The sequence below is a fragment of the Vicugna pacos genome, chromosome 20 (assembly GCF_048564905.1).
Source record: "Vicugna pacos chromosome 20, VicPac4, whole genome shotgun sequence".
In the NCBI taxonomy this organism is placed as follows: Eukaryota; Metazoa; Chordata; class Mammalia; order Artiodactyla; family Camelidae; genus Vicugna; species Vicugna pacos.
Genome location: NC_133006.1, coordinates 636577 through 651138, shown reverse-complemented (window position 1 = coordinate 651138; position 14562 = coordinate 636577). Strand labels below are relative to the sequence as shown.

Here is a 14562-nt window from a genome sequence, read left to right as displayed (position 1 = left end):
ACAACGTAAAGTTAAATAAAAAAGGGCCAAAGAGTTCACCTACTCCCCCCCAAGACTAAAGTTCAAACAAGCCCATTTTACTTACCACAGTTTGAAATATATGTATATATAGACTGAAATACTTGATCAATAATTGGGATAACAGACCAATTAATGAAATTAAAAACTGAGAAGTGCCTAAGCTCTTTGGCTGAAACTTGGGCATCTTAGAGACTTCTATAAAATTATATACAATGCACACACACACAAAAAAAGGTTTCTGGCACTCCTTCTAGAAATAAGAATTATTGATTAAACTTAATAAATATAAAAATTAAAGGTATAAGATTTAATAAAATTGAGATAAAAGTTTGTGAAATTGGTATATTTAAATGGTCTTTATACAAAACTTTTGCTTATGTTGTGGGATACATATGTTTAAGAGGAAAAACACTTCCCCTTCTTGGTATTATAAGGCTAGGCACATATCTGTCCCTCTGAAAATATTAATTGAACAAATTAAAATAAACCAATATAGTTACATAAGCCGTCCAATATAATGTAAAACTAAAAACTAATTTGAGTGGCTAATAAAAAAATACAGGTTTACCCTGGGTTTAACTTATAACACAAGGAAAAGAGATCTTACTAAATGCCTTATGCAAGTTTTGGAAGACATATTTAAGTAAGCCTTAATGTTTTAAAACATGGAATTCTTTGTTTACAGCTCTTCTCACTGATACAAAAATGCCATTTAAGGAGATAAAATACGGCATGGGTGAGAGAGCAGTTCTCTGGGGACCTGGAAGACAGTGTCTTTGTCTTGCACATCAGAAATATAAATACAACAAACAGTGACCTAGGACTGAGTCTAATTAGCTCAACGAAATAAACCTTAAGGCCAAGAAATTTTTGGCATATTAGAACTCAGAACTCTGAAGGGTCCTTCAGCCTTTGTGAAGAAATTTTAACTGTCTGTTTCATAAATAGTAAGCCTTAGTGATTTGAGCAAGCAAATTCAGCTTACTCCAACTATTATTATACCTATCTTATAAGTAAGTTTTAAAGTGAAGCTATGAGATCTCTAGCTTTTTTCTGATTATAAGCCTGTGTACACATTATAGAAGTGAGATATTTCTACTGCTAAAGAAAAAAAATTCAAAGTCATAGAGCTCTGCTTAATTGACGTAAAAATATAAGAGCTTAAACATTAAGTATTTTTAAAATAACAACTGAACAAATTGACTTTCAGCGTCATGTGAAATGGAAAATATTCAATATTAAGATAATATTTGATATTGTTTAGTTTAAGTATGTTCTAATTAATATAGACATCTTTAAAGTCATCAATATTATGTATAATACCTTTACTGTACCTAGGTTTAATGAAAGTCAAATAAGATCCTGTTATATCTGTTGCAGATTTGTCAAAAAAAAAAATAAAAGTAATGTGCTGTGGTAAAATTTTAAGTAAATTAAATGCAAATGAGATGAGAGCTTTGGGTAAATATTTAAAATATATTTTTAAAATGTATGTTTAAGATAATCTCTAAGTGTTTGGTATCTTTAAACTCTAGTGGTGTGCTAAATTAAGTTAAATGACAAGATTTTATTAAATAGCTATGCCATTTTCAGATAAAATAACATTGAAATACGAATTACTTAACATTTGACTTCCTCTTACAGTGAAACTAAAGGTATATAGAAATATTAATAAATGGTTGGTGCCACACTGAAATAGTCTCTATTAGTAAGGGAATGATCTCAGTATCCTAGGAAAGTAATATAAATGCGTAAAGGAAGATGTAAGAATGGAATAATACTTTGTTAATGAAAAATAGTGACTTTCTCCTGAAGCTGGTTACCTCTGAATGGAAGACAAAATAAGGGACACACTAATATAAGTATAGAAAGCTGTGGAAGGCTTGTGGAAAAGGAACCCTGAGGGAAGAGTTTTGTACATGGTCAGAATTGGCTAAGTTTAGAAACAAATTGGGCAACGTAAAGGAATCTTAGAAGTTAGCTGGAACAAGATTAGATTTGGTTTTCTCTCTGTTAAGAGGAAAAAATTTTCTTAAAATATTAATCCACCTTCAGTAACAGATTGTAAAACTTCTTATACCACTTAGCTGATCTGTTCTGCCTTTATATTTGACATATTTTCTTGTTAATGAATTAGTACTACTTTACAGTGATCTATATGTTTATCTGATCAAGTGTTCTGAAATCTTTCAAAAAGCTCCCCAAATATAAAATTCTAATTAATTAAATAAAAATTAATTTAATCAATTAAAATTCTTTTAATCTCCAGTTAAGTTTGGGATGCTACAGAAGGCCCCTGAAACATCCCAAAGAGAGATTTTTAACTATAAAGTTTCATTTGGCATTTTAAATAACATGGAATTGTCAAATGAATCATAAAACTTCTAAGGTTATATTGAATGAGAAATATTATTAATATAGGTATTGTAGAAATTACATGGACTCCCTAAAATTCTGGCATATCTGAAATGTTACCAGTGATAATTATGGGTATAGTGAACAGGTTTCTTTATTGATTATAGTGTAACGGTGTTTAACCATGCTTTTAAATTTTTGTCATTTATAGACAGTTAATTGTTTTCTTCTAATGGTTTTGCAAAATGCTTTCTCTTCAAGGAGATTTACTGATTTCTAATAAATTTCAAACTACAGCACTGAACTAAACTGGGTAAGAAATTTTAAAGTTCTAATGAAAACTCTCATTAAAAGAATTAGTTACATGGGACTGGTTAACCTGCTGAATATGGTTATAATTTTTGATATTGTTTGAAATACTACTGGCTTTTAACCTGTTTCCCAGACGTAAAGAATCTCTTCTCCTTAAGCTAGTTATGGTTCACAGCAATTTGATAAATTATACCTATGTAATCACACTTGGAACACTTATCTTTTCTCTCTATCTGATCCCTCAATAGACTAAAAACACTTAGGTCCCCAGTGGCTCTATCAAACAAATTAGGGAGATCATCTCCTAACAGATATAGGAGTATAAAGATATTTTAAGGATTTTAAAGAGAAAAGAATTTACCTAAATCTGTAAGGCAGAAACCCATGAAAAGCCTTGACGTGGCTTTCTTGGCCTTAGCAAACCTTAACATTCTACCCTGAGACTCCGTATTAAAACTTCCAACAGAGCCAATTTAAAAAAGCCTATATGATCAAATAATCAGACTTAAGTTGTAAAAAATTAATCTTGATTTGGCTATATTTGAGAAAACTGAGGGTAACTTAAGAGAGAAAATAAATTATATTTTAGTGGATATTAAATTCTAGTTTTGTTAATTGAGGTCCATATTTACTAAGACACTTCCCAGATCATTCCTTGCTGTTATGTCACATTACTGTACGGTTTAATTGAATTATGAAAAAGATACTCTAGGTTTGTTTCTGAAGCTCAGAAATCTATCCTTGGGTAAAGTTCCAATGCCCCATGACCTGCAGCCAGGGGTTATACATACTGCAACAGGCATGACTTAAAGAACTGTCTCCAACCTGAATGGAAGGACCCTTTTTCAGGTACTCTTTACCAGACCATAAACACCAAAGCTGAAGGAAACGGAGTCTCCGATTCATTTCCTATCTGAAACATCCCCTGCACTGCACTGGCCTATCGAGTGCTGCTCCCCTGAAAACAATGCCCAAATGGAGAAAAATCTACCAGACCAGGATGAGAAGAAGATGACATCTGAGCTAGACAGCTGACCCAAGACACCGGACCAGGACTGTATACCAATTACTTTGATAATTTCTCCAACCTTTGATTATGAACTACTCCAATTGTTAAGTTTATGATAAATTACCTATGTCTAGTACTTCTGTGTTACCTTGGTGGGTTTCCCTACTCCAAGGCTCTAATTAGATAGCCCTCAGAAACGTTATTCTAAAAAGAATTTATAGTTCTGTTTAGGCCACTGTTGATCTTACAAGGTGGGAGATTTCAACTGGCCAATTAATACCTGCTCTGACCCTGACCATAAATATGAACTTTCTCATAGGATCAAACTCAGAAACACAAGCAAAATTTTAACCCAAAAATACAACTTCTCGACTATTAAATTCTTACTTGTGACTTTATTAACGTTACTAGCTGTATTACTTATATCCTGTCTATTTTATAAAATTGTTGTCTGTTACAATTCCCAATGTGTAACTAGGCCCATAAGATTGATGATGGCTAAACATCTTGAAGAAACAGATAAAATTTATAACCCTGAATAAAATAAATATAATAGTGTGATTCTAGGTATGGGAATGAGCAAAGATGGGTAAACACTTTCTGTATCATAATAGACTAGTAAGACAGGTGATCCAGAGAACTTTTAGTATCAACAGGGCCTGACAAAAAAAACTAACACCTTGAATGGCAACTCAGAAGATTCTTCACCTGAACTAGGAATGAGCCATCCTAGCACCGTGGGACAAAATTGGTCATGAAATTTCTCTCAAAATATTGGTCGAATTTAGGACCAAGTGGGAGCACTGTGAATGAAAATACTACAATGTGCATGAAAATACTGCAACCATGACAGTAAACAAAGAATGCTGAATCCGAGTCATCAGCGGCTGCTGCCAAACCCCAGCGAGTACATGCCTACAGCCCGGCCTCTCAGCCACTCACAGTGGTGCCCTCTGAGCAGACTCAGAGTAAGAAAGGACAGGATACTGGCCCTAGATAGCCAGGGGATTGCCAAAGGAATGAATTCAATGACCCAAATGTTTGCTTCTCACCATACATAGAAAAGCAGTAAATACTTGAACTTGAGATATCTGGTTTTCTTTAGATAACAAGCAATGTTTTATTGTTCCAATTACCTGGTCTTTGTTGTAAGCTTCTATATATCCTAGCTCCTCCCCTACCTCTTGGGAGCAGTCCCTCAGAGTGATCTGAGAGGCTGTCATCCCGGCTCGAGTCCTCCAGCCAAATAAAACAAAGCCCTTAACATATAGGCTGAACGTTTATTTCAATGACGTTCCAGAATAGACACAACTCATCAATTCTGTAATGGAACACACTGAATCAGGAACCAAAGCGTGTTTTAGTCCGGAAAATCTCCGGGTTCCTATTTCTTCCTGTCATTATACAATCCCTCTAGAACTCATTAATTTGCTGTCTGCTCCTCTGGCAACCAAACTCAGAGAAGACTCAACTCAGCAGAGCGCCCTGCTGGGGAGAACACCCCGCAGAAGCACTGCAGGCTGCCTGCCCTCCTGCACGCTCTGCTGACCCTTGGTGTCCCCCGTGGAGACCAGGCCAACAGAGCTGTTCCTAACAGCTACAAATTCGCACTCGTTAAATAAATCATTTTATTTTATATGATATTTTACGTATATACCCATCTCTGAAAACAGCTTTGCAGAAGCTCAAATCTTCAACATCAATCCCCAAAGGCAAATCCGGTCCCCAAGGGGAAACAAGACTTAAGACGACGCTAAGGCCTCCAAAGTCCTCTCAAGGACCGTCAACCAAACTGCCTGCAGGTCTGCAGCTGCAGGCTGTTACATGTCTGCTTTTAAAGCAACCCCTTCCTGCCCTCGGGTATTACAGTGTCCCTCTACGCCCTCCTGTCTCAGAGTAAAAGCAGCCATTGCAGAACCTTGCAGGGAAGCACTGACAGGAGTCGACAAAGAGGATCAGAGCTAAGCTAATACTTCTGATGACACGACCTTGTCACTGTGTCACTTTACAGATGAAAATATATATAGAGAGAGGTGGGGTGATATTGCTTAAAGTCACACAGCTAATAAGTGGCAAAGTCTATAACTCTGCTCTTCACTTCGGCGTGACGCCCCAGCTGGGACGCCCACAGGGTTGTCTCATGCCTGCCTGAACAATCCTCTCCTGTCACTCATAACCCACCACAGGGTCTGACCCTAGCCTGCCTTTTCAGCATCTATTCCCTCCAGTCTCTCAGGAACAAGGCCGTTTGGGCCACTGTATGACTTCCGGCTCCCGGAAACATCAGTGCTCATGCTGGTCTTGCCTGTGCATCCGGCCCGCTGCTCAGAGGCTCTTCCTCCCCTGCAGGAGTACATTTCCACTCTCCGCAGGGACACCTCCTCAGGGGAGCCCTCTTCTCGCTCTCAGCACGGCAGGGCCACATCCCGAGCTGCCCCATTAGGACAGTGTGCGCCCAGGTCTGTTAATCAGACCAGCAGCATCAGAGCCAAGGATTATGCCCGGGCTACCCTGCAAAACTACTGCCCGCCACACAGCCCCCAGCCAGCAGGTCACCTGGAAGTCACAGCAAGTGCCCCACCCAATCCAGAAGCCTCTTCATTTGCCAGCATCGCTGATGACTGGTTTCCAAACTTTGGTCAGTTTCACACAAAACAGCACCTTCAACTGTGAAGCAGAGGGTTTCGCTTCTGCTCCCCATCCTTACTGGTAATGTCAAGGAAAACAAAGAGGCCTTTTCTCAACACTTTTATAATGACACCCTCCCACCCACAATATTCATATGCTCAAGAGCTTTGGATCCAAGTGATTTTCTTTCCCTTATGATAAGCGGCTCAAAACACTGCGGGATTCCTTCTATTTAGAGGGTATTTGTACTCAGTTTATCGGCTTTAATCTGTTTTTGTCTCTCTTCAATATCCCTAGCAGTTGCCACCTCTTACTCCCTTCAGCAGCCTCCCTCCCAACATCTACTCTAGGAAATCAGCTGTGATGAGGGGCCCTGGGGCAGTCACAGACGATGCAACTAAGGCAAAGAGAGGGTCCATAATTTGCCCGAGAAGATCAGCTTCAACCCCCAACAATGTGTGTCACGTCCCTGTGTTTAACTCTTATGCTAAGCAAGATAACTTTTTGTAGATTATGGTTATAAACAGATGAGGTATAAAAATACATACAAGGACACACATCTACTCTAAGATGCTCACTAACTCCACTATTTTGTTTCTACTTATTTCTATTAAAAAATATTAAGAACCTCTGCAGTCAGTATAGCAAAATGTTACTGGGCTTTAAATCCAGAATATAGAGGTGTTAAATGTGTCATTACTCATACTTATTTGTATGTTCACAATACAAAATTATTTGAAAGTCCCTCTCACCTCCCCCTACTCACTACTGGCTCTCACCTGAGCTCCCAGACCACACATCTAACAACCTTTCACTTTACCCACAGCTGAACTCATCAGATTTCCGCAGAACTCCCTCTGCAGCTTTCCCTCCTCAGAGCACAGAAGGACCATCATTTACCTCATTAATCCACCCAGAAACCTGGGCCTTACTCCATCCTACATTCACAGACAGCCTTCATCTTTTCCTTTTTACCATCTAAACATGCCTTCAATATGTTCGCTTTTAAACACTGACCGTCCCACCGCTCAAGTGGAAGCCACCAACACTGCCCACCTGGACACATGAGTCTCCTACGTGGCCCCACAGCCACTCTCCCCTACTTGAGACAAATGGGACTTTGTCACTCCCGCGCTTTTTGGACTCTTTTCAGACCCACTCTTCTTAGAAGAAACTCCAAGTTCTTCACCAGGTGAAAGTCTTTGCCATGAAATTGTCACCTCAGGGAGGGCAGGACCCGCCCTCTCCCCTCGGCCCCGCCCTCTCCCCTCGGCCCCGCCCTCTGGCAGAGCATCAGCTTGGGAGGACCTGCTGAGCTACACCAGCCTGTATTCTAAACCTGGTCTGAGTTCTTAGCAAACTGCTTCAATTATCCATACAATTCCAAGGTAAATTAGAAAGATTTTCGATGTTGAGCTAGACTATTGATTTTGGGATTTTGCACTAGCAACCTGCAAGGACATGTTCTAAAGATTCTGTCTTCTTAAAACCACACCCAGGTTAAAGGAGTATTTGTGGAATGTCTTCGGAGGAAAAGGGACTGTACTTTTACAGGCTTTATGTTTTATAACATGAACAACCCGGACAGGGTCACAAATGGAACCGCCTCACAAGTGACAGAAGACAGGTGAGAGGCACAAAGCAACAGGTTGCAAAGATGGTAAGAGCAAACATGATTCTCCAACCCCCCCAAAAATTTTTGAAACAACCAAAAATTCTGAATTTTAAAAGTAAAAGAGTATCATATAGAGAAATGAAATAAATAATGCTCTTCATCAGGGTTTCAAGATCTCACTCCAGAGTTTTTAGCAGGCCATACTGAATCCTAGCACAGAAAAATCAAATGGACTTGTAGTGAGAAAGTTCCAGGAAAACTGCAGTAATTCCTCCACTTGTGTAAGGACATACACTCACCTGCTGAAGGTGAATGTAAACCGCATTCTGGATAAATTCGAAAGCTTCCAGGCTCCGCTTCTGGATGCCAAGGACATGGACAGCTTGGAAGCATGCTTCTAACTCAGTCATCGGCATTTTTACACTGCAGGGGAAACGGAGGCACCCAGTCAAGAGCAGAGATGTTCCTGTCGTGTCTCACAGGCCGTGCCTCGGGGATTCAGTGCCCTGCAGCAGCCCGGCCCCAGGCAAGGACCAGCAGCGTTTTCCACCCAAGCAGGAGGGGCACTGTGCTTGAGAAAGCCCATCTCCGATGGGGGCAAGAGGGGCTGGTGGGGTTCAGTGAACCTATAAATGCCCACAGAAATATGCCTGCATTCATTCAAGTGATGCAAACAACTGTAGCAGGCTATTTAACAAAATTTCAATTGTCAGTGGAAATTTTGCCATTCCTTTCCGCTTGTCCCCTGCACTCTGAGACAGGCTTAGGCTCTCTTACACCTGCAGCTCTGTGCAATAGTTGTGAAGTCATTTTACTTTACAGATACCACGGTTCTGCCCAGGGTGATATCCAGCCCAGAGAGGTGGCCCAGGCCAATTTAAAGCTATGTGGCTTGCGTGCGGGGGCAATTACAGGAGCTGGTTCTGGAGCCAGGCCCCTCCCCACCTCTGCTCCCCTGTCTCCCGAGGCCCCGCTGCCAAGCACTCAGGCTCCGTGATCTTATGTCCTACTCTTCTACTCTACTCCAAACCCTTTTCCTTTTGTTTTTTTCCCTAATTATTCCCAGCTGGAGTGATTTTTCAATCTCAATATCTGAAAAAAATTCCTGCAGCCGAAAAAGAGGTCTCCAGAGGTCAATGCCCATATGCTGGTTCCTGAAGAGAGCCCCTGGCTACGGGGACCCTCACCAACACTCACGGGGCATCAGAGATGTTGCAGGGTCGGCCACCCCCTACAAGAGTTTGCTGTCACCCCAATGCCTGCACAGCATCCCTGCTCACAAAATATAGTTGGTACACTTATCGGTTATTAAGAAGCAAAAATACAAAATTGCTCGTATTTCTTACTAATATTATCTATGAAGCTGGAAACGGAATTGTAATAAAATGTACAGTTTTTACCCTATGTTAAATCTGTTCCTTTGAGTTTAAACCTGTGCCCTGTTTCCTAGGCTCAGACTTGGTAGCTCTGCACCATTTGAAAAAGAAAGTTGCCTTTAGCCTGAAATCTGCAGGAAAGCCTATTCTCCTGGCCCTGATCTTTAAAAATGTTAGCTCATCTGCACTTCTGTAGAGATGGCAAGTTGCATAATAGAGAATAGCCTTTGTTTTTTTGGAGGTTTTACAGGGGTACCATGATTTGATCCACATGGACAGCTGCAAGAACAGCGGATTCAAAGGACAAACAATTCATAAAGCAAGAAGTATGCAACAACCAACCACAACCCCGCCCCTTTTTAGTATAAAAGGAGACTGAATTCTTACTTGGGGAAGATAGTTCTCCAGGACATCAGTCTGCCGTCTTCTGGGTCTGCCAGCATTGCAAGTGAAGTCACTATTCCTTGCTCCAACACCTCATCTCCCGGTTTATTGGCCTGTCATGTGGCGAGCAGAACGAGTTTGGACTCAGTAACAAAATGACTGCATTGGAGGTAGTATGTCTCCAATGTTTCCTCATTTCCAATATGTAACATGCACATCATTTATGATCTAGTGCAAATAATTCATCAAAGACAACCACAAAAAGAAACTATACTCACCTAGCTATCAACACTGAAGTCACAACCTGTCAATTTTATATGATGTTGAACAACACAATGGAAAAACCTAACATAGGGAGTTGATTCCACGGAAATAAAATTATTTCTACTCCTTCAATACTTTTTCTTTTCTTTTCTATTTTATTTTGTTTTGCTTATTGAAAGGAAAATAAAAGTCAAGTCATTTTATTTCACGTATTTTTGTTATAGCTACATTCTTTAAATACTACAAAGAGATTTAAACTGCAAAAAATTGTTCATATATTAGTATAAAGATATATACACAATCAATGGGGATTAGGAAAGGAATGGACATTTACTAAAAATCCACTGCAATCTTGTCTTTTACAAGCATATCCTGGAATATAAGCTGTATGATCCAGGGGGCTCCACCCCCATTCTCACTGTTGAGTCCCTTAGCAATCAACTACTAAGGCACCAGCATAGAACCATGTGATCAGTATTTTAGGAATAAATTAGGGAATTAGCACATTCAATTCTAAAACAAAAACCCTAAAATAAATACTGAACTTATTTACAGATAAAGAAAATTGGAACCAAAACAGTAGTTATTTCCCCAAGGTCACAAAGCTAATAACTGGTAAAGACAAGATTTGAACTCATCTGCCTGATTCTAAAAACTAAGGTGGAAATCCCATTTGACTGGGGAGGGTCCAGCAGCAGAGCCTATCACCCTATCTTTGTTCAGATCTAGCCTTAGACAGCCTGAGACAGCACCCCATTCCTATGGAACTCGAGGGCAAATGATAACAATAAGGATTTTATATCCAGTAGTTTGTTAGGTCTCATTTATATAAAGTGTCAGCAGGTCAGCAGAAAAACTCTGGAAAATATGAGTGGGTCCAGAGCTTTCTGCTGATTAGTAACTCAGTCTCTCAGGACATAGTGACCTTCCCATGAGAGGCCTCATGGACATAAACTAAAGGCAGCTGAGCAATGAAAACTAACAAGAACCTGGAACTCAAGCAAGAAGGTTCCCTGCCATCCCCCACCCAGTTGCCTCTTCACCCGCGTGGACACGATGGCAGGAGACCCAGATTCTTGTCTAAGTTACATCATCATGGATTCTCATCCATAATAATGTATGACTCTATGCCGCCTTATGTCCATTAAAACTCAAATATGATAACACCAATATCTCAGCAGAATATCTATGTCTCCACTTCCTGTCTTCTAATAGGAGAATATTTTTATGGACAAAAAGCAGAAATCCAATTTGAAAAACCATGCACGAAGCCAGGTGAAATTCTGCTTAAGAGACTGCTCTCACGCTGAGTAAATGAAAACTCAGAAAAAGTGGCCCTTCTCCCTCAGCAAATGGGAGGTAGCCTGATGTGTGTGTGTGTGTGTGTGCACGTGTGTGTGTGTGTAAATCAAATACAATGAATTCTGGGATGTGTACAGTTTTTTTAAGTCACTGTCATTTCATGGGAATGAGCCACCATTTAAATAATTTGAATCTAGTGTTCTGAGAGAGTCTCAGGCTCTTGGTGGAGGAGGTGAAAGGGGAGAGTGAAGGAGGAAAGAGGTACATGAAGCAAAGAAGTAAGAATACTGCCAGGGAAAGGCAAGACGTTAGTTTTGTTCTTCCTTGCACCACATACAAATTAGGGACTCGCTTTCTGCTGATGACTTATCGAGCACTGATTTGCAGGAGAAGAGGGGACAGCTCATTGCTCACTGAGCTTGTGACTGTACGTGGCATCTTATAGACACAAATCACTTACCCTGATCAAACACTCTAGCAGCAGGCTGTAATTCTTCTGTTTTGAGAGACAACAAAGCAGGAGTTCAAACAGGATGCATAACTTGACAAAAGTCAGAGGTCCAGTAAACTAAAGAGGATTAATTCAAACTCAGATCTGAATGCAGAGTCTGATCTTCCCACTCCCAGGACTGGAAAATCCTTAACACAGGCTCCCCAGCTCCCCTGCATTGTTCCTGGCACCAAGCATTTGCCATGGCAATGGTCACCATTTCTCACAGACACAGCGCTCTGTGCAGCAAATGACCTTGATCAGACCTTGATCATCTACCTGCCACGCCCACCAGGCTTCACCATACAGGCAGGAAAGCTGGCTTTCAAGTGCATACAAAGCCATTCCTTGTCTAACCTGGGCTCTTCTGTGGTTTCTCCAGCCTAAAGGCAGCCATGAAACTGCTCACAGTTTGTACATGAGCCACACTACCTCTCTCCATCTGTCTCCCCACCTATACTACTTAGCTATGAACATTTTGAGAATCTTCGACACAAATTTTTAAAAACAAAAAAGAAAGGATTCTGGAACAACTACTTAATACTTACAATTTTAAATGACAAAATACAAAGTGAGTATTTACAAACCGAATCTTCCTTTCTAAATTTCAGTTTTAAGCGTTTAAAAATATAATAGCAAAAAATTTTCACTTACAAAATTGACAAAAACATGAACAATAATCTGGAATAAGTTAAAAAATAATGCCCATGTTCTAAATGGAGAAACTTCAGGGCTGTACTGAGGGGTAAAGTAAGAGGTGAGAATGTAGAGACATCAACAAATTGCATGGAGGAAAGCAGTTTTGTAAAGATGTAAGTTCTCATCAGAATAATTCAAAACTTACTGAAAACTCCCATGACAACTCCAATCTGATTTTTTTTAACTTGAACAAAATATTTTGGAATTCTTCAGGAATGATAAAATCATAATACTAGACAAGAAAATTTGGGATGGAAGAAAAGAATGAAAAAAATTCAGACTGCCAATTATTAAATAAATTTTTACAATATGTAAGTTATGGTGCTGGAGTAAGAAAGGCAGATTGACAGAAGGGAACCATGAGCTCAAAAAGAGACTCTAGTGTACACAAGTATTTTGTAAAGGTGGGATTTCAAATCAAAGAGAAAAGTATGACTTCAGTAATTGTCCTGAGACAATCAGACAATCACCTAGAAAGAATAAATACTATTCCTCTCATAAGGACCACAAGATAATTTACAGACAGTGATGTAAATATAAAAAAGTACTAATAACAGCAAATACAACACTTTGTTCTTATTAACTCAACTTACCCTTACATTAACAAGTACTATTATCATCTCCATCTTAGAGATTAAAAAAAACCTACAGAGGAGATTTATTCCAGTATAAGAAATTATTTTTAAGAATAATTTCAAAGATAAAACACATAAGGAATACATTTATTATCATAAGAATATTTTGAGACACTACCAAAATTAAAATCCTCCTAAACAAAATGAAAGGCAAGAAATGACAAGAAAAAGCTCTGTGATACATGTTGTTGAAGACAAGAAGTTAATGTTCATAACATACAAAGAGCTGTCACAAACCAACAAGAAGCTCCCCCACTTAAATGTGTGCAAAGGATAAAAGGAATCATTCATTTTAAAAAAGTCAAATGGCTAATGAGTGAAAAATGCTCAATACCTCACTGGTCATCAAATGCAAACTAAAACAATGAAAAAGCACTTTTGCTCATCATATTGGCAAATATTTTTAAAAGATATTCTATCTAGTGTTCATCTGTGGGAGAAGAAACCATGAGCGACATTTTCAGAGGACGACATGTCAATGGATATGTAAACTCTGAAAAACGTACGTACACACTGACTCAACACCACTTCTACGAATCGTTTCCTCTAGGAAAAAACAAATTTAGTCCAAAAAGATGTACCCATCAGGGCATTTACACAGCACTGTTTACAATGGTGGGAAGAAAAACTGAAGTGAAATCATATCCAGCAATAGAGAATTGGTTACATAAGTAATTGTGCATCTTTTCATTCCCCTATGGAAGGAATTTCTAGAGTTACTTGAATGGAGTCTGTGATGAATGTAAATGTCACATCCAGGGACTAAATTTCCAGAAGCCTTAACTAAAGGAATACTCATAAAAGATCACAGGAATGTCTGTACAAGAAGGATGCCAGTCAAATATCCTTTCTGACAGTGGAAAATGGAGAAAACTTAACTGTCCACCATCAAGACAATGATGCGTTAAATCACGACGAGCTGCGAGCAATGAGGGAGCCGGCATTTCGCCGTGGTCCAGGGCCTTGTCCACAGCATTCTCTCACCAAAGGTGTGCGTGGGAAAGAGACCACACCCGCAAATCAGGAGACCCCTCCACTCTATCTGAAAGGACCGTGTGAGTCTGGAGTGGGAGGACGTCTATGATATACACCTGAGTGATTAAAGCGAGCTGCAGAAAAACATATAGTATGGTCTCATTTTTAAATAAAGCATATATACACACACGTATACATGGAATTCTCATATGTGTGTATATATGTATGTCATAGGCATAAAGGTCATGAAACATATATATCAAATTTTCAACAGTTTTTACTCTTCGGAAATAAGGGGAAGGGAGGTAGGGCCTTCCTCTACCACCACAGTTCTCTTTTCAGTATTTCAGTTAAGTATACTTGGAATTTAAAAGTTTATTTAAGTCCGAAGTAAAATGGACAATGCCTCCACAAGACAGAATGCTATACTGGTCATCAAAAATCATGCCAGAGGAGATAGAATATTGTAGAAAAACATATAAAAAGCCGAATGGAAA

At 39.4% G+C, this 14562-nt stretch overlaps 1 protein-coding gene across 1 annotated transcript in view; it reads right to left on the bottom strand.

The window, feature by feature from the left end:
* Positions 1–14562, bottom strand: part of LOC140687539 (uncharacterized) — a 93325-nt gene that overhangs the window by 45895 nt on the left and 32868 nt on the right. Inside the window, exons 11-12 of the mRNA XM_072944657.1 lie at positions 9704–9813; positions 8240–8363 (exon numbers count right to left, since the gene is read on the bottom strand). The gene's annotated coding sequence lies outside the window, so the exon portion shown is untranslated. The remainder of the gene's footprint in view (positions 1–8239; positions 8364–9703; positions 9814–14562) is intronic.